Consider the following 26,013-nt stretch of genomic DNA (forward strand, 5'->3'; position numbering starts at 1 on the left):
CTCAAGCTATTTTTGATTGGAAATAGATTAGTGAGCTATCAATTCTCCTCTCCTTCATTCTCCATCTTTCCTTCTTTCCCTTCTTCCTAGTCCTAAAATGAGTACCCTTAGGAAACGTGTCAGCCTATTTCAATTAAGTGTTTATCTTTTGAGTTTCTCATCATGGGGTAAATTATGACATTTTTAACAGCCAGGGGTTGAAGAGAAAAATTGCACTGGTCCAAACTAAATCACAGCTTATTTTCTTCCTCTCTAATTTCTCTAATCTTCGGCGGACTTGAAATACCATTACTATTATGCATCAGGCCTTATGCAAGGCAAGGGACTTTCACAAATACAATCACTTTCTCTCCTTCTTTTCCTTCTTTTGTTCCTTCCTTCCCACAGCCCTTCCTTTTCTTTTTCCAGATTTACTCTCATTATTTTGCCTCATTGAAGAGATTTTTTACATTCTCTCTTAGCTTGGATTTCCTCCTTTTCATATTCTTGATGATTAAGTACAGGGTTAGCATTCCCTGACTTTTTTTTTTTTCTTTCCTTCCCTAAATGCTGCCTATCCCATGAGGTCTGCTATCTCAGCAAAAGGACAGTGATCCTATCCTTGGTCGTGTGTCTAGGCCAGCAGACTCAGTGCCTTTAAATTCACTGAACCAGCTCTCCTCCAGCAGCAGTTGTTTAAACCATCTGCCCCATGTCATCCCATGGGCTGTCTGCCCTAATGTGGAACACACCTGGATTATAATCTTCCTGGGCTGGTTTTCTTTCTCTGGTCCTGTGCTCATCCCCTTGGTCCAGGGAGACGTTTTGGCTTCTCTGGCTTTTTCCCTCATTACTACATAGATTCTAGGTCCTAAGATACAACCTGAAAATCAACTGGACTCTCTCCTTTTTGGGTTACTCTGGGAAACTACTAGAGATATAATTAACTTATACCCCAAGAACCCTTCTCCAGTACCATTTTTCTTGGTTACTAAAGAGCTTGTCACAGTCCCCAGGTTTGAAGGCATGGAGGTGGGTAATGTGTCAAAACATTTTTGCTTCAATTCAGAATCTTTTTTGCCACGGTGAGCTGGCCCTTGCCTGTATATTCTAACGTCATTGTGTCATCTCTCCGGTTTTCTGGTGATGGTTAAGTATTTGTACATATAAGATTTGTATCTTATACGAAGATTTCAGTGTCCAGGATCCTTGCCATGGATGCCTTCTACTGCTTCTCCATGGTGATTATTCTTGGAGGTGCTAGAAATACCCTATAGGTCTTTGGACTGAGATAGTATAGCTACCTGCACACTTACCATCACCATTTTCCTATGCTAGTATTCAGGGACTAAGAAAGAACCAGAAAGTGAATTTCTGGCAATTCTTCAGAATATTGTAGGTTACAAGGGACATGAAAAGCAATAGCATAAGCATCTTACTCCTTTGTTTGTTGATAATAAGGGATTTAGCAAGCAGGAGTAGAATAACAAATATTACTAATTCATAGCCTCAGGAATTCCATGAGCCACATCATGTAGGGTGCTCCCCACCATCACCACCCACAACAAGCACCTGATGTATACACAGGACCTTCTGATTCATGGACGATGCAAAATGTTCTAAAATAGAGCTATTTTTCCCCTAGGGACTTAATGATGAATCTAAGCAAGACACCTGTACACTTTTAAAGGATAGACACTACCACATAACACTTGTTTGGACATTAGCACTGAAGGCGTTCCCAAGACAGTATAATGACTGGAACTGAAACAAAGTAAAATTTTACCTAGAGACATGGGTGGCTTCATGGGTGTGTGACCTGTGCAGTCTCCCGGGACTTCACACTTGGTTTAATTCTCTGCTGCCTCTATCTCAAAATTCTTCATAATTTAATCTTTGAATTTGTGTTTTGTAAGAGAAGTCCTGAGGGCCAGTGGATCATGTGCGTGGGGAGAGGGTAGATGTGCAACATGCACGTCCATCTTTCCTCGTTGCCCTGCTCACATGCGGAATTTAGTGTCCATTGAGCACGGGCTTGCGGATCCAAGCACTGTGCTGGAAGTGATGACACGGAAAGAAAGGAAATGATAGGATGACCTATGGTTCATTTTCCTGTCAGTCCTTCCTTATTCATCAGTACTGAAAGTAGCAGTTGGTAGAATGTGTATCAAGAAGTACAATAAAAACAGTTGAGTTCGTTTTATGCAGCATTGCCATTGGTTTGATAACAAAATACCTATGCGTGTACAAACTACCACAAAATAAAAATTGTGCAATTTCAGTAAATCTGCATATAATTTAAATGCTTTATATTTAAAACTGTCATTGCACAGTATAAACAGTAAAATTCAGGCTAATAATTTAAAATTTCAATTTTATTTACTTAGAGGAACATTAAATAGCAAATAAAAACCATCATGGCAGTTCAAGAGAGAGACAACAGAAGAAAGGGAAAAAAAGTTTTATAATTTACTATGTCTAATGGCACTTGTTTCCTGTTCTTTGAGCAAGGATTTCTACATTTTCATTCATCACAGGGCACTACAGATTATGTAGTACCTCACTGAGAGTCCTGATAAAAAGATGAAACCAAGAGAAGCAAAGAGCTTCTATTGGAAGTGCTACCTGTGTGCCCTGAAATTGATTTCCCTGATTTGGGGGAATCATGAGTACCAAAATGAAAGTGTGAACGAACACTCAAAAACATCTGTTCTATTGATTCTAAGCTTGGAAAATTAAACCTACCCCCCTCCCATGCTTGGTAAATTCTCATTTTTTCTTTTCTTCTGCTTACTCTATGCTTTTTCATTTTTTATATATTCAACTCTTAAATCCTCATCTATGATTGACTTGGGGTAAGGTGCAGGACCAGGGCATTTAAATTTTTCTAAAAGTGCTAAATAGCTACTTGTGATCTTAATTGTGTCCTGAATTCTATGTAATTGCCTGATTTTTATTTCTAAGCTTCTTATAAACATTTCTTGCACCTTCCAGCCATTTCTATACATTTGCTGTCTGCACCCCTGAACACTGCCTGTGTTTCCACTACGCTTCTGTTGGGTTCTTGGTTCCAACCCAGCAACCATCTCAATATCCTCTTTATAGAATTTGCCTTTGCCACCTATTAAGTCATACCACCACTTCTGCCTGGAATAGTATTATACAACCATCTGATTACTCCTATTTATCCTTTCTCCAATTATGAAAAATGGAGATTTCTCAGTTTCCACCTCATCTTGGCTGCAGATTCACCAAAAAAGAGATGAAAGTACTTTATAGCTATAAAGCACTCTACAAAGATAGAGCATAATTGTTAAAGACATTTTAATTATATTGATAATAGTTAATACTTGCTTAGGGCTTATTAAATGCCGGGCAGGTAGTATTCAAAACCTATCCATGTATTAATTTCTTTATATTCTCACAACAGAGAGGTTAAGTAACTTGTTAAACAGCTAATCGGTGGGAACCCAGACACTCGCTTGTTCTACCTTCCTGAGGAGATATTCTGGAAAGTCTTATAATATCGTTCATTAGTATGCAATAATACTGATCCATTAGCATGCATTTATGAAGACTCTATTTCTATATGCCCAAGAGGAAGGGGGAAGCAGAACTCCCAAATTTTCATATCAAGAATTGCCTGCCAGAAAATCTGCCCACTCTTTGCCTCTATGGTTTTGTCTTGTTCAGTTTTGTTTTGTTGGGTTTTTTTCCCCTTAGTTTTGGAGAACAGACCTTCTCTGGGAAGTTAGTTTTTACTTTGATTGTCCACCCAAGACCGGAGCATGGAGAGCATACGTGCCTTTGCAGCCTCCCACGAATGCTTGCTAGAGCTGTGTGACCACCAGCCTACAAGCTTGCACTGCAATCCACTGGGAACTTCTTAGCGGGACCACCCAGAAGCTGCAGCTGGTGCTGAGTAAGGTGGCCGCCTGTTTACATGAGAATGTGAGCTGAAGGAAGTGGACAGTACCTGCTTTCTGTTGTCAGCCAGAGCCTGGATTCCTGTGGAAAGATCTGATGTGTAATCTAGAAATATTCATAGATTTTTGGCTCTAACTATTTTCCAGACATAGGCTATTCCATTCCCAGAACTGGGGCAGAATGGAGCTTCTGTGGAGCCAGCTGCGGGTCTGGGAACGTGGGTCAGGCAGACTCCAAATGTACTGATCCACAGATAGGCCATGTTGAAAGAACCATTTTCTTGTACAAAGACTTTCCATTGAATCATATCCTATGCACTATCTCTGGCTTGTCTGAGAGAAACAACACTGAATTGTAGGGAAAAAAGAGGCATCCTCAAAAACCTGTATCTTTTGTGGACAGCCCCGTTCATGTCTAGCTGCTCCATGAGGGCATCTGGCAATAGCTGCAGAAGAACGTTTTTCTGCCCAATGAACACCAGTGTCTGGACAAGCTGACTTGTGGGTGGGGGATGGTGTATAGAAAAAAGGAAGAGTTTTTTTAGAGCTGTTAGCAATGCCTTTATAACACAATTTAGGTGATAGGCTTTCGCTGGACAGGTTATTGTACCTCTGTGTTTTTGTAAATCACACCCTTTGCAATTCTGTTTTGGCACTCTTTAGAGGGCTCACAAGTTAAGAATTTCTAACATCTGCTTCCAAAGTAAATTCAAATCTTCAAACATCAATTTGCCATGAGTTGAGGGGGATCTATGTTAAAAGCTCTGTCCCTTTGGCTTTGGCCTTTTAACGAGGCCACTCTGCACCCTCGGGGGCCATGCTGCAAACAGGCCCTGGGAAGGAGAACAGAGAAGGAAGGCCATCTAGAGACAAACACTGCGAGTAGGTGAGGCTTTTCCTCCCTTGTTAGCACAGAGTACATTCTTCTGAGGCTGAGCCTAGAGAGGAAAAACTCACTAAAAGCTATTGAATTGGTACTGTGTACCAGGCGTTTAATCATACAACAGCCCCATGAGAGAAGAAGAAAGTGAGATAACACTTAATGAGCACCCACTATCCAATGGGCATGGAGCTAGTAGCTTTATAATGTATTGTTTCATTTAGTCTTTACAATTAGGGTTGCCATAGTTAGCAAATTAAAATCTAGTTAACATCCAATTAAATTTGAATTTTAGATAAGCAGCAAATATTTCTCAGTATAAGTATGTCCCATACAATATTTGGGATATACTTATAGTAAAAAAAAAAAAAAAGTTATCTAAAATTCATATTTAAAAGGAGGTCTTGTGTTTTACTGGCAACCCTATTTATAGTGATCTTAAGAAGTAAGAATTATTATTTCTATCTTATAATCGAGAGAACTGAGACTTGAAAACATCAAGAAATTTGCCCAAGATGGTAAATAATGGCTGAGATGGAATACCAATCTGGTTTTGTTTGATTCTAAATCCTATAGATTTAGTGTCAGCAACTAGACCATACAGTCTCCTCATCCTAGATTATAAACAGGGTCAGTTTTTATTCAGTTAAATAAGCTGCCTCAAGAGAGCTAACTTCAATTGTATTTTTTATTTTTTCAATTTTGTTTTAATGTTTATTTTTGAGAGAGACAAAGAGCAAGAGCAGGAGAGGGACAGAGAGAGAGAGGGAGACACAGAATGTGAAGCAGGCTCCAGGCCCTCAGCTGTCAGCACAGAGCCCAACGTGGGGCTTGAGCTCATGAACCATGAGATCATGACCTGAGCTGAAGTCGGACGCTTAGAGGACGGAGCCACCCAGGCACCCCACTAACTTCAGTTTTAAATACTAGGTATTTATTAATGGTCTACCTGGCCCCAAACCTTGTGTTAGAACTGGAGAGAAGAAGGGATGCATGACCAAGATAATTAAAGACCCAGGGCCTGCTGTCACAGGAAAGTATAATGTAGTCAAGAAACTAAGAGGGAGAGAAATGCCAAATGTGTTACAAGTCAGCTTCAAGTTTTTAAACAGGTACATTGGTGTTACAGAATTTAACATTTGCGTTAAGATCTAGCACTAATGGCGAGCTCCTCCGTAGAAAGTCTGGGGTGCATGTTGCTGACTGAGGAAAATTGATGAACATCCTCAGTGACCCCCAAGGAGCAAGATTCCCCTTGTAGGAGATCAGCAGCTACGTCTTCGTGGTCTCCTCAATGCCTTTGGTCCACTGCTCCAGGTTATATAGTGACATTCAGGGTTTGCCAGTGGTGTGGCTGCACCATGGCTTGCTTCACTGATGACCAGGACGACTGTGGCAAATCCGTCCAGCGTGGAGGCTGCCCCTTCCCTCCTTCAGCACTTAATGTGAAACCTGCCTATCGTTGTCAGCTTGAGTGAAGAAGATGATCAAGAAAGACTCAAAAGCACGCAGAATCCAAGATAGCAAGTATTAGCAGCTCAAAGACATTAGAATCTTCATAAAATAACCCTTGAGGACCTCCTTTGTATCAAGCACCATGTCAAATACTTTTTATAAGTATTATTGCTAAACATTGCAAGCAAACAGTAAGATGACAATTTCTATCTCTAGCTTACAGATGAGAATACGGAAGCTCAAAGATATAGGGGACATGCTGAAGTTCATACAGCTAATATGAAGGTCTGTCTGCTCTGAACCCTGCTTTTCATATAGTCATGGAGTCCCTTCCTTGAAACAGAGGGAGCTGAACCTTCTTCCCTTCAGACAGGCAGGAAAATTCACCACTGAACAGCAAACAAAAAGAGATGCTTTTTAGGGCCTTAGTGAAAAGAAGCAGGGCTGAGGCTAATACCATTCACTCTTATCTCTTAATTGAAGCCAGGGGTACACAGGACCGTTTTTGTAGCTAACATCAAAAATAGAAATCAACACTGTGCAAATGTATATCTAATAGTATAGCTTATGGTGTGATTCCTTTTCCCCATATCATTTTACAAAATAGAAAAGATTCGGGCAGAGAAACTTAGAAGTGGACATAGAAAAAGCTTATATTTTGATAGTAAGGTGCTTTTTAAAGTTGAAGTTCTGTTTTTGATAAGAAAAAGCTTTTAAGAATGCTTTTTATATAGTATTGTATATCTGTATTTATACTCCATTTCTTCCTTGAGCTTCTTCTATGCTCAATGCTAAGTTCCCCTCCATATTTTCCCAATGGCTAACATTCTGCTTCTGAAAATTATCCATTAAAATTTTATCCATTTTGTATTTTGGTGAGACAGTATGAGGAAATGCCATTGTGAAATTAGATTTTCCTTTGACATCAGGCGCCCAGTCAGCAATCCAATCCCATGTGTTTCTATTGAGACATTAGGGTTTGATATAATTTTGGGCAGAAAACATTTTAAAAATGAAACAATTGAATTTTCTAGATGGTCTTGGGGACCACTTAGCTTAAGAGAATACACTTCCAAATCAAAAGCCTTTCAATCATTTTAAATATTATTTGGATGATATTTGCTCTGCGTGTAGTAGCAGTTTGAATTTGTATTGAATGTTTGACCGGCTCATGCACACATAGATGATGTATGAAATTATTATTTCATATTTTTCTAGTGTTTGCATTGCAAGTGACATCTGGCTGACAGGAACTTGGAGAAATGGGATACGAAGTGAATGCTGCAGTTACCACAAGCATCATATTTATCAAAAGGTTTAAGGTTGGTCTGTCTTTGTTTAACATATGAAACTTGGAGCAAGGACCAAGAAGCACTGTGTTTTTGTGTTGCGTGCGTTTTCTTAACTGAGTTGTTTACTAAAAGAGTAGTCAAAGAATAAACACTAATTGTATTATTTGTTCTGCTCATGAAACTAAATATCATACACCCTAAGTTTAAGAAAACACACTTAAATTGGATTTGATATAATTTCCATACATTTTGCCTGTGTTCAGAGAATTTACAGATTTCATGTTAGAAAAGCATGCATGTTGAACACTGTTCATCATTACTTAGAAAAGGCAATGTGGGAGAAAAAAAAAGCTCATCTGCATTTTTAGTTTTATTTTTTAATTTGTGAATGTGCAAAATATAAGCAAGACACATGAAAACATGAAGTATGGTGTTTGTAAGCTCTGATGCTATTGAAATATACACCTACAAATATAAACATTGGCTTATCATCCTTTTCAGGAAGGTCACGGTGCAAACTATTAATTCAGTCATGAGAATTATCATTCATTTAACAAAAATGTATGAGTCTACTAGGGGACTGCAGACTAGCCAAGTGCTGGAATTCTGCAGAGAAGTCAGACAATCCCAGCTCTTAATAAACTCATAGGCAGCAGAGAAGGTCAGTATGAAACAACTAAGTGTAATACAGGAGTACAGATGTCATGATAAGGTTTAGGATCATTCAAAAAGTAGGAACAAAATGGTGACAGTGGTCCATCTCCCAAAGTAGGTTGGTAAACAAAAAAGGCAGGCTGGCCATGGTGAAAACCTTTCAGTGAGTGCATCAAAGTGAGCCATGTGCATTTTTTTTGAAACTTGAAAATTTCAGGAAAACAGAAGGATGGCAAAAGTCATCCTTGTTCTTAACATCTAAAAATAAATACTGCCAACCCCCTTCTAACATGTCCTTTGTATCGTTTCTCAATAACTATTTTTTGAAAGCATTGTGATCGCACTGCAAATAAACTGCATGTATTAAAAAAATAGTTTGCTGTTTAAAAAAAAAACAGTGTCATTGTTGAATGCATTTCCCTGTTGTTTTAAACTCTTCCATACATAGTTATTAATGACTCTATAATAGTTCGATTGATATTCCTTGCCATACATTAAGATATCCGGGTTGTTTTTCATCTCCCTTAACCAATAATAAATTTCTAACTTGTAAGAAAAAAGGAATGTAGGAGAAGAGAGGTAAATCTCCAATGGTGGGATTCCCGGCACCAGAATAAAACATGAAAAAGGTAAGTAACATTTATTCAGCATCTGTTACTGTGCTGCATACTTTACATATGCTACTTTTTTTATTGCCATGGGAATCCTGATTCAAGGGTGCTGTAGAATAGACTGGATTCACCCAGAGCTGGGCTCAAATTTAATTGCCAGCTTTGTCCAGCTGTGTGGTTTCCAGAAAATTAGTTCATCTCTCTGACTCTCAGCTTCCTCATTTCTGAATCGGGGCAGTATTATCATCCATTCACTTAACAATAGTATATTAAGCTTATTTTATGCATAAGGCATCTTGCCAGGCATTAGAGACCAGAGATAAGTGTGGTGTGCCTCATGTCTTTGAGGAGTTTAAAGCCTAGTGGCAGAATCAGACATGGAAAGAAACAGGCCTGACAGGTCCCAGGAGAACTCAGATGAGAAAGGAATACATTCTTCCTGGTGGAGTAACATTTGGTCTGGGTCCTAAGGAACGAGGAGCAGGTTCTAACTTGCCGTTCCCGACAAGAGCATTCATCTTCTGCTAATCAAGTAACTCTATGGCTGCGTTGTGCATTTTTGCCCTTGTCCCTGCCCTGAAGAAGCTTACCAGCTACTTTCAGTCCTGCCAGAAGAATGTGGCTTCTTGTTTTATAGACTAGCACACTAATTTATTTAACAAATGATTATACTGGTTTGGAGGTGATTGGTTTCTTCCAGTGTCCTTCCTTCTAAGAGATGTGTCTAACTGTGAAATGAGAGAAAAATATATATTGGTCTGTGCCCCAGTTCCTGACACAGAGCTCATGAACTGACAAAGGTTTGGGGGGGGTGTCTTTTGTTTAAGGAGGGGACTCTGGGTGGGCTCTGGACTCCTGGATGACACCTGGATGAGGGCCAGTCACCAGAAAGGCCAGGCCATGATGAGAAGCTTGGAAGTTTTAGTCTCACCCTTCCATCCTCCAGTGAGGGGAGAAGGGCTGAAAATGGAGTTAATGGATGGATATGCTTATGGGACAAAGCCTCCGCGAAAGTCCTAGAAGTATGGGGTTCAGGGAGTATCCAGGTTGGTAAAAAGGTAGCCATGCTGCGGGAGTAGCAAGCTCAAAGAGGGCGTGGAAGCCCCATGCCTTGCCCTGTGCGTCTCTTCCATCTGTATGGTCATCTGTATCCTTTTATAATAAACTGGTAAATTCAAGTAAATGTTTCTCTGAGTTCTGTGAGCTGCTCTGGCAAATTAATGGAACCCAAGGAGGGGATCATTGGGACCTTTGATCCAATGGTATCTGAAGTGGGTGAGGGGCAGTCGTGTGGAGCTGGCTTTAAACCTTATGGGATTTGACACTGTCTCGTGGTAGACAGTATCAGAATTCAGTTCAGTGTAGGATGCCCAGCTAGTGTTACAGAGAATTTCTTGTGATGGGGAAAAAAACCTCCATGCATTTGGTGACCAGAAGTGTGAGTCCCATGTGAGTAGACAAGGAAACTCAAAGGAGAGAGACGCAGCAGGGAAGAACTGGGGTTTTTCCCTACACAGAAGGTGGAAAGTGAATTTCTTCTTTATGCTAACCTTGTAAACAAAGGGTCCTGTTGACCCAAGGGTCACCTTTTGACACTGTTATTTTAAAGCCTCGTTAATGTGAATAAAACTGTTACTAAAATGTGTAAGTTTTACAAAAGGACAATGGCATGAAGCAACATACAGACGTGCTCAGTAATCAGATTTGGGCCTGTGTGTATTAAGTCCCTCTCTACTAAAAGTTCCCAAATCTTAAATTAAAGCTTGAATACTCAGACCTAACGGCAAGTTTTCAAACATTCATAATTTAGCAAATTAAAATGTTTCAGATAGCATTAAAGTTGTCATTTGAACCAGAAAGATAATTTTAGTAATTTTTTTTCTCCTTCCAAAATTTTATCTAGAAGTATATCTGAATGTTTGCCAATATATGGGAAGGTAAATATATTTGCAAATTTTACTAATGAACTCCAATTTTAAAATAAAACAATCTTCATCTCCTGTCCTCTGTTATAAACCAAAGGGTGGCTCAGTCAGTTGAGTGTCCGACTTCAGCTCAGGTCATGATCTTGCGGTCTGTGAGTTCGAGGCCTGCATTGGACTCTGTGCTGACAGCTCAGAGCCTGGAGCCTTCTTCGGATTCTGTGTGTGTCTCCCTCTCTCTCTGCCCCTCCCCTGCTCACACTCTATCTCTCTGTCTCTGAAAAATGAATAAATGTCAAAAAAAGAAATTTAAACCAATGGTGCATCAGTTAGCTGTGGCTATCAAACTACAGCATGATAATCCACTCCACAATTCAGTGGCTCGAAACAGTCATTCATTTAGCTTCTGAGGGTTGAGTTAACCGGGATTTGACTGACCTTGACTGGTCATGCCTAGTGGTGGCTCTGTTCCATGTGCCGTCGTTTTCTTAGGACCTTTGGGTTAGTTTAGGCCTATCCTTCTCATGACAATGGCAGAGTCACAAAAAGCAGTCTGAATGCTTTTCATACCTCTGCTTGCAGCCTTTCTGCCAATATCCTACTGGCCAGACAAGTCACTTAGCTGAGTCAAGGTTTGGGAGAGCCCTGCAGAGTTACACCAAACAGCACAGATACAGCAAGGAATGGGGGCTGTTAGCACGCTCTACCCCAAATGGCCATAGCACTGTTCTACAAAGAAGAACGGGCTTTAAGTAGGTTTATTATTTTTTAATTACCGTTTATTTAAAGCCTTCTATAATTTGGGCACTGACTTATTCTCTCATTATTGTCCTGCAGGCCTACAAAATACATTTTACCATCCCTGTTTGCAGATGAAGCAATTGAGGCTCAGAGATGCCGCGTAACACGCTTAGGCTTTCATGGCTGGTCAGTGGCAGAGTCTGGACTTAAATCCCGCCTGCCTGTGGGCTCTGGGCTTTGCGTTCTGTTCCTTCTCCTGTGTAACACTGCCTCTATGTAAAATTTCACTTGTGAAATTTAAGAACAGGAAGGAATTTTGGAACTCCTCTCTCATCTAATCTTTTTTTGTTTTGTAGAGGAAACAACTGAGCCCCAGAGGGAGGATTTCCACATTTTTGTCATATTAATTAATAGAAAACCAAGGGACCAGACACTGACTTTTTTGCTTCCTTATTTTCTCCATCGTTTCATACCTTTTTTATTATTATTATCGTACACAAATTTTCTGAATGCCTGCTATGTGTCAGGCATTGTGTCAATTCAATTCTCTATTGCTAACATCATATTCTTATTATGGAAATAAAGAGAAGAGAAGCTCGTTTGAGTGTCTACTGTGTGACCCAATGGATGACCATGTTTTCCTGAAATTTACCGTAAACTGAAAGTCCGAACTGCTGCATCAGTCTGTTTCCTCCAAAGCGCAGGACAGATTTTCTCTCTGGCACTCACCCACTGCACATTCCCCAGTGGCCAGGTGGGCCTGGGAGGCTGAGAACTGTGCAGGCAGCCTGGTGCTCCCTGCTCATGGCGAAGCTGAGCACCTAGCTCAACGTTGGCAGCGGTGTAACAACGCTGAAATCATACAGCTGCCAGGCCCCAACTTAATTAGAGCTGACCTTAAGATGAATTTTGCAAGCCACTTAAATAGATCTCTCTTTTTGGAAAGTTTTCAGAGTGAAAAGGAGAAAACAATAAAATGCCTCCAATTTGCAGTCCCTCCCTCTGAGATCTGCTTCATGCGCCCCCATGCTCTCCCCGGCACTGAGTCATTATCCCTGGTGGGTCCTGCAAGCCTAAGACTGATGGAAAACAAGGTTTAGAGTGGTTTGCATGGGGTCAAAGCCGCCCTCCCCATGTGTCTGGGCCCATTGTATTAGCTGTGGGGGACAAAGAGGGTGGGGAGGAAAGTTGGAGGCAAGCCTGCCTGTGTATGGGAGGTGTTGGGGTGAGTCCCCATAGCCTTTCCTCTCTTGAAAAAGAAAGTGCCACCTGTACCCAGGCTGGGGCCTGGCACATAGTACGTGCTCCATAACATTTGGTGAATGAATGATGACGGAGTGAACGACTCTCCCTAGTGCTGTTGCTTTCTGGTTGTGTTTCACTTGATTTGGGGGAAAGTCTCTTTGCTCAGGGCCTGGGTACTGCATAGAGGATAATGGTTTAGGCTGTGTCTTCAATCATTCAACCGTCATGTATGAGAGTTTACTGTGATCTGGGCACTGAGGATGTGACAGTTCACAAATCTATGCAGTTGCTACTCTTGAAGAAATTGCAGCCTGATGAGATCAATTAGACCTGAGTTTTTAACCCCGACCTTGCCACTTACCAGTTCTTTGTGGGCACGTTATTTATATCTTTGTGCCTCAGGGTCCTCCTATGTAAAAAAATAAAAAAACAAAAGTGTAGTAATAGTACCTAATTCAATTTCAATTAATGTATATATAAAGCATTGAGAATATTGTCTGACGTCCAAAAAGCACTAAGTAAATGTTTGTGACCGCTTCATATATCGCTGTGAGGATTCCATGTGAAAATGCATGTGAAGAGCTGCTGACCATGATGCTGGCATATAGATTAAGAACTTCATAAACCATAGATATTATTATTACCTGTTACGAGTAACTTTATTTTTTTTAATTTTATTTTTTTATTTTTTTAAATTTACATCCAAATTAGTTAGCATATAGTGCAACAATGATTTCAGGAGTAGATTCCTTAGTGCCCCTTACCCATTTAGCCCATCCCCCCTCCCACAACCCCTTCAGTAACCCTCAGTTTGTTCTCCATATTTATGAGTTTCTTCTGTGTTGTTCTCCTCCCTGTTTTTATATTATTTTTGTTTCCCTTCCCTTATGTTCATCTGTTTTATCTCTTAAAGTCCTCATATGAGTGAAGTCATGATTTTTGTCTTTCTCTGACTAATTTCGCTTAGCATAATACCCTCCAGTTCCATCCACGTAATTGCAAATGGCAAGATTTCATTCTTTTTGATTGCCGAGTAATACTCCATTGTATATATATATACCACATCTTCTTTATCCATTCATCCATCGATGGACATTTGGGCTCTTTCCATACTTTGGCTATTGTTGATAGTGCTGCTATAAACATGGGGGTGCAACCTGTTACAAGTAACTTTAAACCCTATAGCCATTCTAACTTGATGTGGAGGAGGTGGGAAGTGGTAGGGGTGTAGATTAGGAGGAGAGTGAAGCTGGGTCTCAGGCAACTAAAATTTGACCTGTTCTCAGATTCTCAGGCAAATATTTTGAAATTTACAGCACTTTTAAGGTTATATTTTAGAGGAGGAGTGCCTGTTTCTCTAACTTAAATCTTCCTAAAAGTTGAAATCCCTTATTCTGGAGTCACTCCCATCTTAAGGACCATTATTCTACTTGGACACTTATTCTAGAATGCAGCTTCAGGGAATTTCCCAGCAAGACCAGAAGAAGCCAGTCCGGCCAGGGTACATTTGTGTGTGTGTGTGTGGAGGAGGGGGGAGGGCAGCTCCTTTCTGTTCTTGAGGGATTCTTCCCCATCCTCAGAGACTGTCAGCATCTGTAGAATGATGTATTTTCCTCCACACTTATGCCCCTTTCCTGCATCAAGTGTTTCTTACGTGGTATTGCCCTGTTCCTTTGGATCCAATGAAACCATTAGAGACCCGCCATTAATCATTCTTAATTTTATCCCCTTCTTCCTTTCCCCCCCAGACTTCCACTAGGGCCTCTCCTCCTGTACATAATCACTCCAACCTGTTATTTTTTCCTTCTCTGAGGGTTTCTCCTTCCATTTGAATAGCTCACTCATAAACAGCATCATTGAGACTCAACATAAGTAGATGTACAAGTGCCTCTGTACTTGAGGCTTCCCATCTGGGCAAATCCTCATCCTCCACTGAAGCATGTCTACGACTTAAGTTTCCACAGCCCTCTTCATCAGCAGCGGAACGTCTGCTCTCTCTTCTTCCTTCTCATCGCACACCCACAAACGTGGCACCCACAGAATCATGCCCAGCCCTCCAAACAGCCCCAACCCAGCGTACACCTGTGTCAGCAAAGCAGGAGAGTGGTGACCATGGTTATCGGCATAGGAGGAGGAGAAAGGGACATGAGGACGTTAGAACACACATCTCAGAGGCCACAGCATAGAGTGACTTAGGAAGAGTCCGCGGGAATAAGAGAAGTTATTATAAGCAGGATTCCCAACAAGTTGCTCTGTGCTCTCACAGGAAATAGAAGAAGAGAAACATGGCCTTATATTGCAGCAGGAGAGAGTTTTGCTAAACATAAAGAAGAGCCACTTGACATTAGAGGTGAATAATCCCGAAACAAGCAACCAAGTAAGTTCCTGAAAGCTGTGTTACAAAATGAAAGATAATCATGTATTTTGAGTAGTTTAGAAAGAGATTTTCCTGGAGGTGAGGTTGGGAGTGGGGTGGGATTGCACTAGACAAATACATATCATCTTAGAACTAGAAAGGGCATTAAGGGCCCACACCATCTGCTTCACAGAAAAGGCACAGAATACATTTACCCAAGGTTTCAAGGCTAGCTACTGTTTGATCCTCCAGGCTTTCTGACTCCTGGTCCAGTGCTCTCTCTGGAGCCCCAATTTAACTTAGAGACTGCATCCACTTTCAGGTTTTTTTTTTTCCTTTTGTAAAAGGAAGAGAAGGAAGAAGAGGAAGATAAAGAGAAACAAAAATGACGGGTGCTTGGTTTACCATTATGGATCCTGGTCGGTTCAGGATGTGTAAAGGGTGATCCCCCCTTCCCAGGGAGAAACAACAATTAACAGTAACAGTAACCATTAACCCCGAAGCTGAATACTAAACCCGTGCCTGTGAAGATGTGCAGTTATGTCTTCATTTTGTTGTTTAAAGGACTGGGTTCCATAGGCAGAGAAGGAGCTGTGCTGAATAGCGACACTTACCATTTGCTCCTCCAAACACATTCTGTAGGAGGGCGTGGGATTTCACAGCAGTGAGAGCAAAACTATTCACAGCAGTACCATATGCTCCCCACCATCAGGAGCGGCGGTACTGGTCACTGGACTTGGCAGGCGAACCAACTGAATGGAAATTCTGGAGACCACAGTAGGAGTTTTCTCTTTGTGGGTTTTGGATGGTAAAATCTTCAATCTGTTCCACAGGCAGAAATCAGAGTGAAGAATAATTCTACACAAATTGTGTGCGCGTGTACGTGTGTGTGTGCGTGTGTGTGTGTGTGTGAAAGAACATGACTACGTGTTATTTCTAGAAAAGTTAAAGGAGAAGCAGAGGCTCAGGATTTATCTCGTGCTGTCCTACAGAGGTAGGAGACCGAACCTTGTATGCAAAAGGAGAGAAGATTGAGAAAGATGGAGAAGGATTATTTTTAGTATAAACTCCATGTTTTCTGTTTTTTTGTCTAAGAAAAAAAGTAAGATTGAGAAGAATTTCCCAAATGCCAAGACCGTTTAATAGCAGAATTACAACTGACGATAAATGCAGCACTTTTTAAAGCTTGTCCTTTCTCTGTTATTAACTTTGTTCTTTCGGTTGTGCCAGAGAAAGCACAAGAGACAGAAATTGGCAGAAATATGGGTCTGAAGAACAGAAATTCAACTCAAATGAAAATACCGTGAAAACCTCTAGTAAAAAAAAAGTCTTTAGTTTAATAGCACAACTTTCATCATCAGGAAAAGGTTTATTTGAATTAAAAGTAAAATTTAGGACGCTCTATTATCTAATCATTAGTAATTCTGTACACGTATGGGCTATTTTCTGTTTCCAAAGTGGTTTGCAATCATTAGTTAATCCACTCAGCATGCTTAGTCTAAATTGTGTTATATGCATATAATAGATAAGGACGGTTGTTGGGGAGCGGCCGCATGACACGGCAGGCTGAGGAGCACACTGCTAAGTCAGGGGCTGTGACTTCTCGTCTGAACCACCCCGTTCGTCCGCCATGGGAGCCAGGCCTCTACCGCGGGAGGTCAAAACAAGGATTCAACTTGTCTGAAAAATAAATGCGTATATTCTAGAGAATATCTTTTCCAACAGTCATTGGAATGGCCTGCAGTTTTCATTTCCCTTTGGTGTCATGTGGGCCCCGTCTCAGCTGTCCTCATAGGTAAGAGAGATTTTAAAGGGCCAGTCTCTGAAGTCTCTCCCTTGAGGGACCGCTCAGCGGTTCCCAAGGATACATGTAGATGCTGACCAATACCCTTTTCCACATGAGGACACAGTCCTGAGAGTTTAAATGCATTGGAATGAGTCAGTGGGATAATGTGACGTTCTTTTCTTTTTGGCCATCAATAATGCTAGTCTGTATTGTTATCTGAGGCTTGCCAACTTCAATTTTTCTCTTGATAAGAAGAATGCTCTAAGCAAGATGTTGCTTTTAAGTGTTCTAAAGTAAGTGTATCGAAGATGGACCAAGGCTTGTGCCCAGCACAGCTTGTCCACATCGTGTTTAGCTTACAACTGCATGGCTTCCCTTTATTTTCATTTGTTTGCTCCCACCCGAACCAAACACATGAATGTGTGGCTCCGATAATGTATTCGGTATGTTTAATTAGCCGTTACATAACATGTAGGAAGGTGTGGCTTTTGAAACATGTTCTTCATTTTCTCCCAGTTTTTTTCTAATTCACAGTGTCTGGTGGCTTTTTTGCTTGTTTTTCTTGTTTGTTTGCTTCTTTGTTTTCATTCTTTCCAGAGTAAGAGTCTGTCCAGACTAAACTTACCTAACTGCTTCGGGGTTTAGATTTTCTTTAGTTTAATGGGTCGATAAACCCATTAAATTCTGTCCTGGGGTGCCTGAGTGTCTCAGCCGGTTAAGCATCCAACTTCGGCTCAGGTCATGATCTAATGGATTGTGAGTTCAAGCCCCACGTAGGGCTCTGTGCTGACAGCTCAGAGCCTGGACCCTGCTTCAGAATCTGTGACTCCCTTCTCCCTGCCCCGCTCCCACTCACACCCCCTCTCTCTCTGTCTCTCAAAAAATAAGTGTTAAAAAAATTTTTACAAAAATTAATTCTGCCTACCTTGCATTATGTGTATAATGCAGTCACCACTCGATAAGTGGATATGCATGATAAAATATTACTTAAGCTTGTGTTAAGGAGTTCCCTTTTGTGAAGTTTCAGGATTTTAAACTTGCATTTCAATGTCCATAATTTCACGATTTCTTTCTGAGTAGTTCGCTTGGTAAGAGTTTAAGTTTTTGAAAGATATCTAATAAGTCTTAACTGTGTCCTGATAATGAAAAAAAAATGACCAGCACTTCATCATTTCATTTAGAGACTATTGAAAAACTCTTTTACTTGTATGAACTGATTCCCAGTGACAACTGCCCCCAAAACACCCCCACAGAGTGCACGGCCAGCCGTGGGTGATTCACTATGGCGTCACTGGGAGAGATCGCGAAACCCACGGCTGTGATGGTGCCAGTCCATGCCTTTTCAGTGAGAAAGCATTCAGGCTCCACAGAGTGTTAATCTGGCCACAAAATGGGAGACGGCTAAGTCTGCCTGGAATGTCTGGCTGCTGGTTGGCAGACGCAGCCCTTTCTTCACCTTGGATCTGCTGGGCTAAGGATGCTTTCATAGTAATTTTCCAATGTCTTCCTTGATCAGTAGACTGCAGCATTTTATCATTTTGCAGATTTTGTTTTCTTCATGGGTTATTACTTCCACTGAACTGCACTTAACATCTATTAGCTTAGGTCTCCAGAAGATCAAAGTCCCTCTGTATCTGATTATTCTGCTCTTTGCAATTTGTGTCTCCCCCTCACTCCATCCCCTCCCCACCAATCCAGGAGCCTTGCACGTTTACAGATTTGGTTTCAGTGTCTTCCCCTAAGTCGTTTATAGACATAAAAGCATCATAAAGAGGGCATTGTGTCTTTAGCAAGAGGATAGGAGAGAAAAAAAGTGAAGACAGCAGTAGTAATTCCTGTATTATTTCTATCTCAATATGCATCATTGAAAATTCATGTGTAAAATCTCTTAAAACTCATGTTTAAATATTTTTCTTTTTGAAACGGGGTGGGCGAGGGAGGGAGAAAGAAGTGCTAATGTCATAGAATTATGCTAATGTTATAAAAGTTAAATTCCTGTGAGGTTTTTTCTTTTTCTAAGTCACTCACTGTACTCCCCTCCTTTTTTTCCAAAGCTCTGTCCAGTCTCCCCACGTTTTAGTTAAAAACATTTGTGTTGTCTTTTTTAGGAACCTGTCCACAGGGCCAACATTCCATTCATTTTATGGTTTACTGTTAACCTTAATGACTGGGTTCTAATGGAGGATTTTATTTCCTTTCTGAACGTTTAGTAAATAAGAATCATCCTCTAAATTTGGTCTCTTAGCTGTGATGTACCAAAGATCCTCTATCATATGTCAACCCAGTCTCAACAATAGACCAAAGTTGGCCCGGTCAGGGCATTTGCACTAGCCCTAAAAAAGAATATTTTTAGAAACAACGTAAGAGGACCGGTACAAACCCATCCGCAGACATGAAGTGGGTGCTTGTGAGTTGACACAGGTATTAAAAACTCAAACTACATCTGGCAGCCAAAAAAATAGCTCTAAGGAGATTTGAATCTGAAGAAATTATTGAAACAAAGACCAGGAGCTTTTTTTGTAAGGATATTTCCTTGTCAGAAATGCTTAACACTATTCTCCATCATGAATAAAAGAAGCCAAAGCAAGAGGGACAAGAAACAGTGTGAGCTAGAGCAGGGCTTTTCTTGAATGTGTTTACAGAACATAGGAGAACCTTGTTAAAATGAAGACTCTAATCCAATAGGATTGGAATGGGACCTGGGGGTTTAACATGTCTCCAAGTGATTCAGCTACTGCTGATCCAGGGACCCCTCGTTGGCAGAGGTAGAAGGTTTCTCCGTGCCCCATAGCTAGTCTGACACTTTTCCTCTCACTTTTTTGTTTAATATTTATTTATTTTGGAGAAAGCGTAAGCAGGGGAGGGGCAGAGAGAGAGAGAGAGAGACAGAGGATCTGAAGCAGGCTCCGTGCTGACAGACTGACTGACAGCAGCAAGCCTGATGTGGGGCTCGAACCCACGCACCATGAGATCATAACCTGAGCAGAAGTTGGATGCTTAACCTACTGAGCCATGAAGGTGCCCCTCCTCTCACTTTACCTAGCACAGGAGACCATCTCCTTGTGAGACATTAGTCTCTGAGGATGGATGCTTAGAAGTCCTAGATCAGTGAATCTCAGATTTGTCTATGTATTTCAATTCTCTAGGGTCTTTAAAAACCCTAATGCTATGGCCACACCCCTTATCAATTAACCAGAATCTCTGTGAATAGAACCCAGGCATCAGTATTTTTAAAAATTCTCCAGATGATCCCAGTGCACAGCCAAGTTTGAGAAGCAGTAGCTTAAACAAAGTACGTTAACTAGAATAATAACAGCAGCTAACATGTGTTGTCTGCTTTTATACAAATACCAGGTATTATGATAAATATATACATTTTTAAAATTGAATCATCAGATAAACCCCTTTTGCAGATCGGGAAACAGGCAGAGGTTATGTAGCTGAATAGTTGGTGGTACTGATACTAGAAGGCAAAAAGAGCAATGTCAACTGGAAGTAAGCATTTGATGTAGGAGGAGAGAACTTGCTCATTAATGAACATTTGCGCCTGAATCTAAGGTTTTCTTTTACTTGTATTTTTGACTTTTACGTAACAGTTGGTAGCTCCATGTTTAAATTTCCATCCCCCTCTCTTGCTGCACACCCATCCTCAAAGACCCAAGCCTGTCCTAGACTCTTGACCTGAGATAAATTGCCTTCTGGAGCCTTGACTCCCAGTAGGCTTTGTTTTTGTCTCATTTCACATTACTGTGGCCTCTCTTACCCCTAACTGGGCAGCAGGGGGAGCTATGGCTACCAGAAAAAAAAAAAAGCCTGTATAACTGCCCCCAAAGGATACGCCTAAAAGAAAAATTTCCTAGCAGTTCTTCATCCAAAAGCTAATACCTACTGCCCCAAACCCCAGAGTATAGACAAATAGCTTGTGTGGGCGTGTTGTCAGCAGAAGAGTCTCAGGACTTCTCATGCGGCCCAGGAGAAGAGGCTGCACCAGTACAATAGTCAGTGTAGTCAAGATGGCTGATAAGTCCAGAAAGGGGCCATAAATAAGCAACTGACCTTTCCTGAATGATGTTCCTCATTCAGGGAGTACCGAATAACTATAATAAAATGTGTAAAATGTAAACGTGAGCATTCTTTTTGAACTCTGATCAATGATTTGCATAGAAAGTTTTGTATCAGTTTCCCTGACTTTAAATGGGTGTATATTAGGTCAATATATGTTCATTTAACTCAGGTCGTACCTCTGTTAGATGACATAGGGTTGGCAAGGAGTTGGAATCCCCAAAACAACACTATCAAAAAAAGTTTGAAGGAAATCTGAAAAATCCTAGAGAGAGATAATTCTCTCTCAGTTCACTGCAGAGCAGGGTACTGATTTACCCACAACCATAAATTCAGAAAGGCTGCTTCCCAAACCTGAGAACCTTTTTAGAATTGCTGTGGCTCAGACCCTTAGATGGTGATAGTCTCAGAGGAGATTAAGGCCTGATACTGTGAACACATTAGGATGTCTAAGTAGAACTAGAAGCTAAATAGATCAGCTCATTCCATAAGAAACCCCTGCTTTCTTAACTACTCTTTCTTTACCTGGCTTCCACTTCATCCTCCCTCCTTGACCCTGATATAGAAAATCACAAGGGAAATGGTGATGGGTATCCAATGCCATATTCCATTCACCAAGACAATCTCGTTAGAATTCCTGTTCTACCCTTAATTCTGAGGTATTCATGTGTCATCTCTGGAAGAATTTAAGGATAATGGAACTAGAACCTATACTGTCAAATAGATTTTGGCCAATATGATGTTAGGGGCCTTTAATATGCTGCCATGAGTTGATAAAGCTCTTGGAAATTGATATGTAAACTTCATGAAGGGCATCATTGTCTGTTCAATGGAGTTTCAGAGTGTGATCTCTCTGACTTCGAGTCACTGGAGCAATTGTTAGCAGAATGATATGAAAATGTATCCAGTTAGGTTAATGCTTATTAACCTTAATTTCACTCATTGTAGTCTTCACAAATGTGTCTTAATTATGTGTGAGCTTCCTTCTCTTCTCCTGGATATACTCAGTCTAGTAAAAGAACCGGGCTATTGCATTGCAGGCTGACAGATTAGTAGTGGCACAAATGCATGCAAAAATACACAGACAAGTCTTTGCTCTGTAGTGGAAGCCTCCCTGGTAATTCTCCTGGGTCCTTGAAATTAAGTTGCCAATTTACTTACACCAGCTAAGGAGTCTGCTTCTCCTCACTGAGCTCTGTCTGAGAGCCCCTCTGTTACTTGACTAGCATGTGAGAGTTACATGCTCTACCCCTGCCCTGCTGAATCTACTTGGGATCATGAGCCAGACCAGGGATATTTGGAAATACTCACAATCCCCTCTGCAGGAAAATATTTCACATGAAAAAAGGAGAAGTGACAATTTTATTAAGAAAGCTAACTCTTTAAACAGGATTTCTTTTTTTAATCTCACTGACTATGGAAGCTTACATGCTGGTAAAGGCTTAAAGGAAAGATGGTCTGTAGTTGGAGAGACTTCCCAGCCACAGTACAAATCAAGCTCACCAGATTGTGGGATCACAAACCAAGGAAAGAAGGAGGTATAGGTGGGTGGTCAGACCTGGGAACTGTCCCTTCTCTCTAGGAATAGAAATTGCAGTTCTGCATGTTTTGTTTCTGGGTGAAAAAAAAAAAAAAAAAAAAAAAAAAAAACAGAAAAAAGAAAGTGGTGGGCAGTTTTTCCCTAATGTCCTAATAGACTGCCTGAGGCATATAAGCATGAACAATAAGCTTTGTTAAATGACCATCTGAAAAGGAAAATTGAGACTTTATTCAAAGTTGATGGAGAAAACACACTCATACACTCCCTGCCATCTTGTTATAAGCAGAGGAGGGCTCTCTCCAGGGAAACAGTGGAGGATCGATGCACCTCGGAAGGCCAACCGCTATGAGAATTGGGAACACGTTCAACTGTATTGACCCTTCAACCCCTGTGACCCCAAATGCTGGGTCAATAACTCTTTCAGGGGCATCACACAGGTGAGGGTTTTGATTTTTCTTTCCTTCTCTGCTATCACAGCCCACAATGAACAAATCTGAAGGGTCAGAGATAAACGAGGCTTCTTTAGGAATTGGCCCCCATCTAACTTTCATGGATACCACTTTCTTTCTTTTCCTTTCTCTACTTGTGCTTTTTATTCATTGTTGGGTCTACCTCCTCGATAAAGAATTCAGGTTTCCCTATAATTTGCCTTCTTGGGTGAGCCAGATTTTCACAAATTTGGACCAAAGAAATCACTAAAGTCCCACCAAATTTGAAGCAAGCTCCCAAGTAGGGGCTTCCCTTTGAAAGTCTCCTCTCTGGCTTAACCTTCGATACTTTTCTTCCTGAGAAATGATTCACTCTCCTGCTTTTGATGGTGCCCTGTTTAGCAGGTGTGACAGATGCTGTTGATTTGCTCACTCAACACCTCTTTCCAACCCCCTCCTTTCTTGCCCCCCTTCACTGTGGAAGCAGGAAAAGCTCCATAGTGCTTTCCCACTCACTTTCCCAGCCTCCTTTAGATCAGGCAGAGAGAGGGTGGGTGTGGGGTTTGCAGTTCTGTTAATGGGAGTCCGAGGCAATCATAGTGCTGCTTTTGGGAAAGTGGTTTTCTTCCTAACAAATGGCAGAAATAAAGCCAGCACCAACCATCTTACTTTTTCCACTGAATATAGGTGATGCTTGAAGGTACAGTCACTATCTGGCAATAAGAAATACGAAGGCTATCAGACTGGAGATAAAGAAGGAACTCGGTTCTTGTTGACTTGGTTGAGTTACCATAGCTCCATCCATCTTGTATGGATATCCTAGATTATCTGTTTTCCAATTTCTTGTTAGGTTACAAAAAAAAAAAAAAATTGAAGTCAGAAATATCAGGTATTCTGTTACTTACAGATTATTATGTCCCTAAATAGAATAAATAACATAAAAACCAAACCCAAATTAACCTTCCCACCCCTCAAAAAGCCCTATCCCACTGAGTTCCAAGCCCTGTGTTAGAGGAAGTTATTAACATGATCAGTCATGTTGCCTTATTCTTATTTTTGCCATTTTACAGATATGGCAACTAAAGGCTAGGGATCTAAAGCAGCTTTACCAAGGTCACACAGTAAGCTGCTAAAAGCTGGGGAATAGAGCCAAGAGCTCTATAATCCCAGGCGAGGCCTCCTCTGCTCTGTCTCTCCCCCTCAGCTGGGAAAATGTCAAAGGATTTATCAAAAACAGCCTGAAGCTAGATTAGGTATTTTAATACCCAAAGCACTTAATTACTAATACAGTTTAAGGTACATTAACCTAATTGGAAACTTTCTACATATGGCATAGGTTTTTTTTTTTCCCCTGAAAAAATTAATAGTATTTTTTCCAACTTTTCTACTAGCCCGCCTCATCTTTATGTGTTACTACTGCTTTTCAAAGTTAGAAAAATATCACAGCCAAGACCTGAATTAATGTTATTTTCTCCTATAAAAGCACAAATAGTATAAAAAGAATAAAATGCGAGAAAAAGTAAGGAGGAAACTGTACCTGATGATTGCATATCTCACCTACTTAGCCTGCTGGGAAGCTGGCAGGACTCCATCATTGGAACCCAGAGGTCATCCTTGGCTGTGCTTCTCCCTCACATTCCCCCATTCCGTCCACACCACATCCTGTTGTGTCTAGCAATCCCCACCACCCTCTAGCAAGCCCCTTAGGCCAGGCCCTCCACATTCTCCTCTGGATTACTGTGATGGCCATCCAGCCAGTCTCTTAGATCATTCCACTCTCTTCCCCACACTGCAGTTGGAGAGATCCGTATAAAATGCAAACCAGATTGGTCAGTCCCCCATTTTAAACGCTTCGGTGATTCCCCATGGCCCTCAGGATAAGTTCAAACTCCTTGCCATGGCTCCTTCCTGTGGCCTTCATTGCCTGTTGTATGTCTCATTTCCCAGTCTTAATTCGATGCTCCAGCCATATTGAGCCATTTGCATTTCCTCAGGCTGGCTATGCTTTTCCTCCCTTCCAGGCTCTTGCAGAAGCTGACCACTGCTGGGAACATACACATCTTGCTCTTCCCTTCTCTTCCTCCCAACAATTCCCAAGCTAACTCCTAATCATCTGCTGCCCAAGCATCCTCTTCCTCCCAACAATTCCCAAGCTAACTCCTAATCATCTGCTGCCCAAGCATCACTATCTTTGGAATCTTACCTGGACCACCTCCTCCCCAGACTGGGGTAAAGGCCTCTCTAATGTGTTCCCATAGCAACCTGGCATAAAACACACTGAGATAATGCTGAAATTATTTGCTTGTGTGTCTGTCTTCCCGGGGGGGCATCCTGAGTGCAGGGACTCTATTCTGTTCACCTTTGCTTCATCAGCACCTAGCACAGTGATGCTTACAAAATAGATACTCAGTAAAAACAATTGTTCAGTGAACGGAAGAAAAAGCAAACTCACCTTGCATCAAGGACTGTGCAAAAGACTAGTAAACAGGTGGGCAGGAAGGATGATTTTACTGTTTGTGAAGTCACAGAGAGCTTATTCACCCTGCACTTAGGAAAGTATCCATCCTTGATGAAGGACTGGCATCCAACACACTGGGTCATGGGTTGTTTAAAAAAAATCCAAATGGAGAAAGCTGGCAGGTCGAGAAGCTGACCACACTCTGAGAGGGAATGGATGTAGGGGATTCTTGCAGACCCTTACAAGCGTCATGGAGGTTGAATGTGGGGCAGAGGGATTTGGGGCTTCTAACTGTACATGCAAAGTTATAGACTCTCTTCTCTCTTGACCCCTTCCTCACCTCCCCACCACTCCTTTCTGCTGATGCCATTATCCTGGTGTTTTCAGCCACAAAACCAGAGGTGCCTCCAGAATCCACTTTTCTTTTTAAGGCAGATCACTTCATAAATTATCCACACACAGATAACCTGTAGAAGCTAAAGCTGACATTTCACACTAGAACATTATGTATGAAGAAGCGCTAAGTGGGGAACTGATGGCATTTCCCTGCACTCTCTCTTAATGCACCTTGTTACCTTTAAGTAACAGAGTAGTCCATGTAGTCTGCACTGATGTCAGCCTGCAGCCCAAAGTGTAGCTGAAGTGTAGCCCAAAGTGTAGCCACAAATGGGTGGCCTG

At 41.2% G+C, this 26,013-nt stretch overlaps 1 pseudogene; it reads right to left on the minus strand.

Moving 5' to 3' along the window:
- Positions 1 to 14,646, minus strand: part of LOC132670881 (large ribosomal subunit protein eL42-like) — a 67,705-nt pseudogene extending 53,059 nt beyond the window's left edge.
- Positions 14,647 to 26,013: the final 11,367 nt, after the last annotated feature.

This window comes from Panthera onca, chromosome C1 (genome assembly GCF_046562875.1).
Source record: "Panthera onca isolate mPanOnc1 chromosome C1, mPanOnc1 haplotype 2, whole genome shotgun sequence".
Lineage (NCBI taxonomy): Eukaryota > Metazoa > Chordata > Mammalia > Carnivora > Felidae > Panthera > Panthera onca.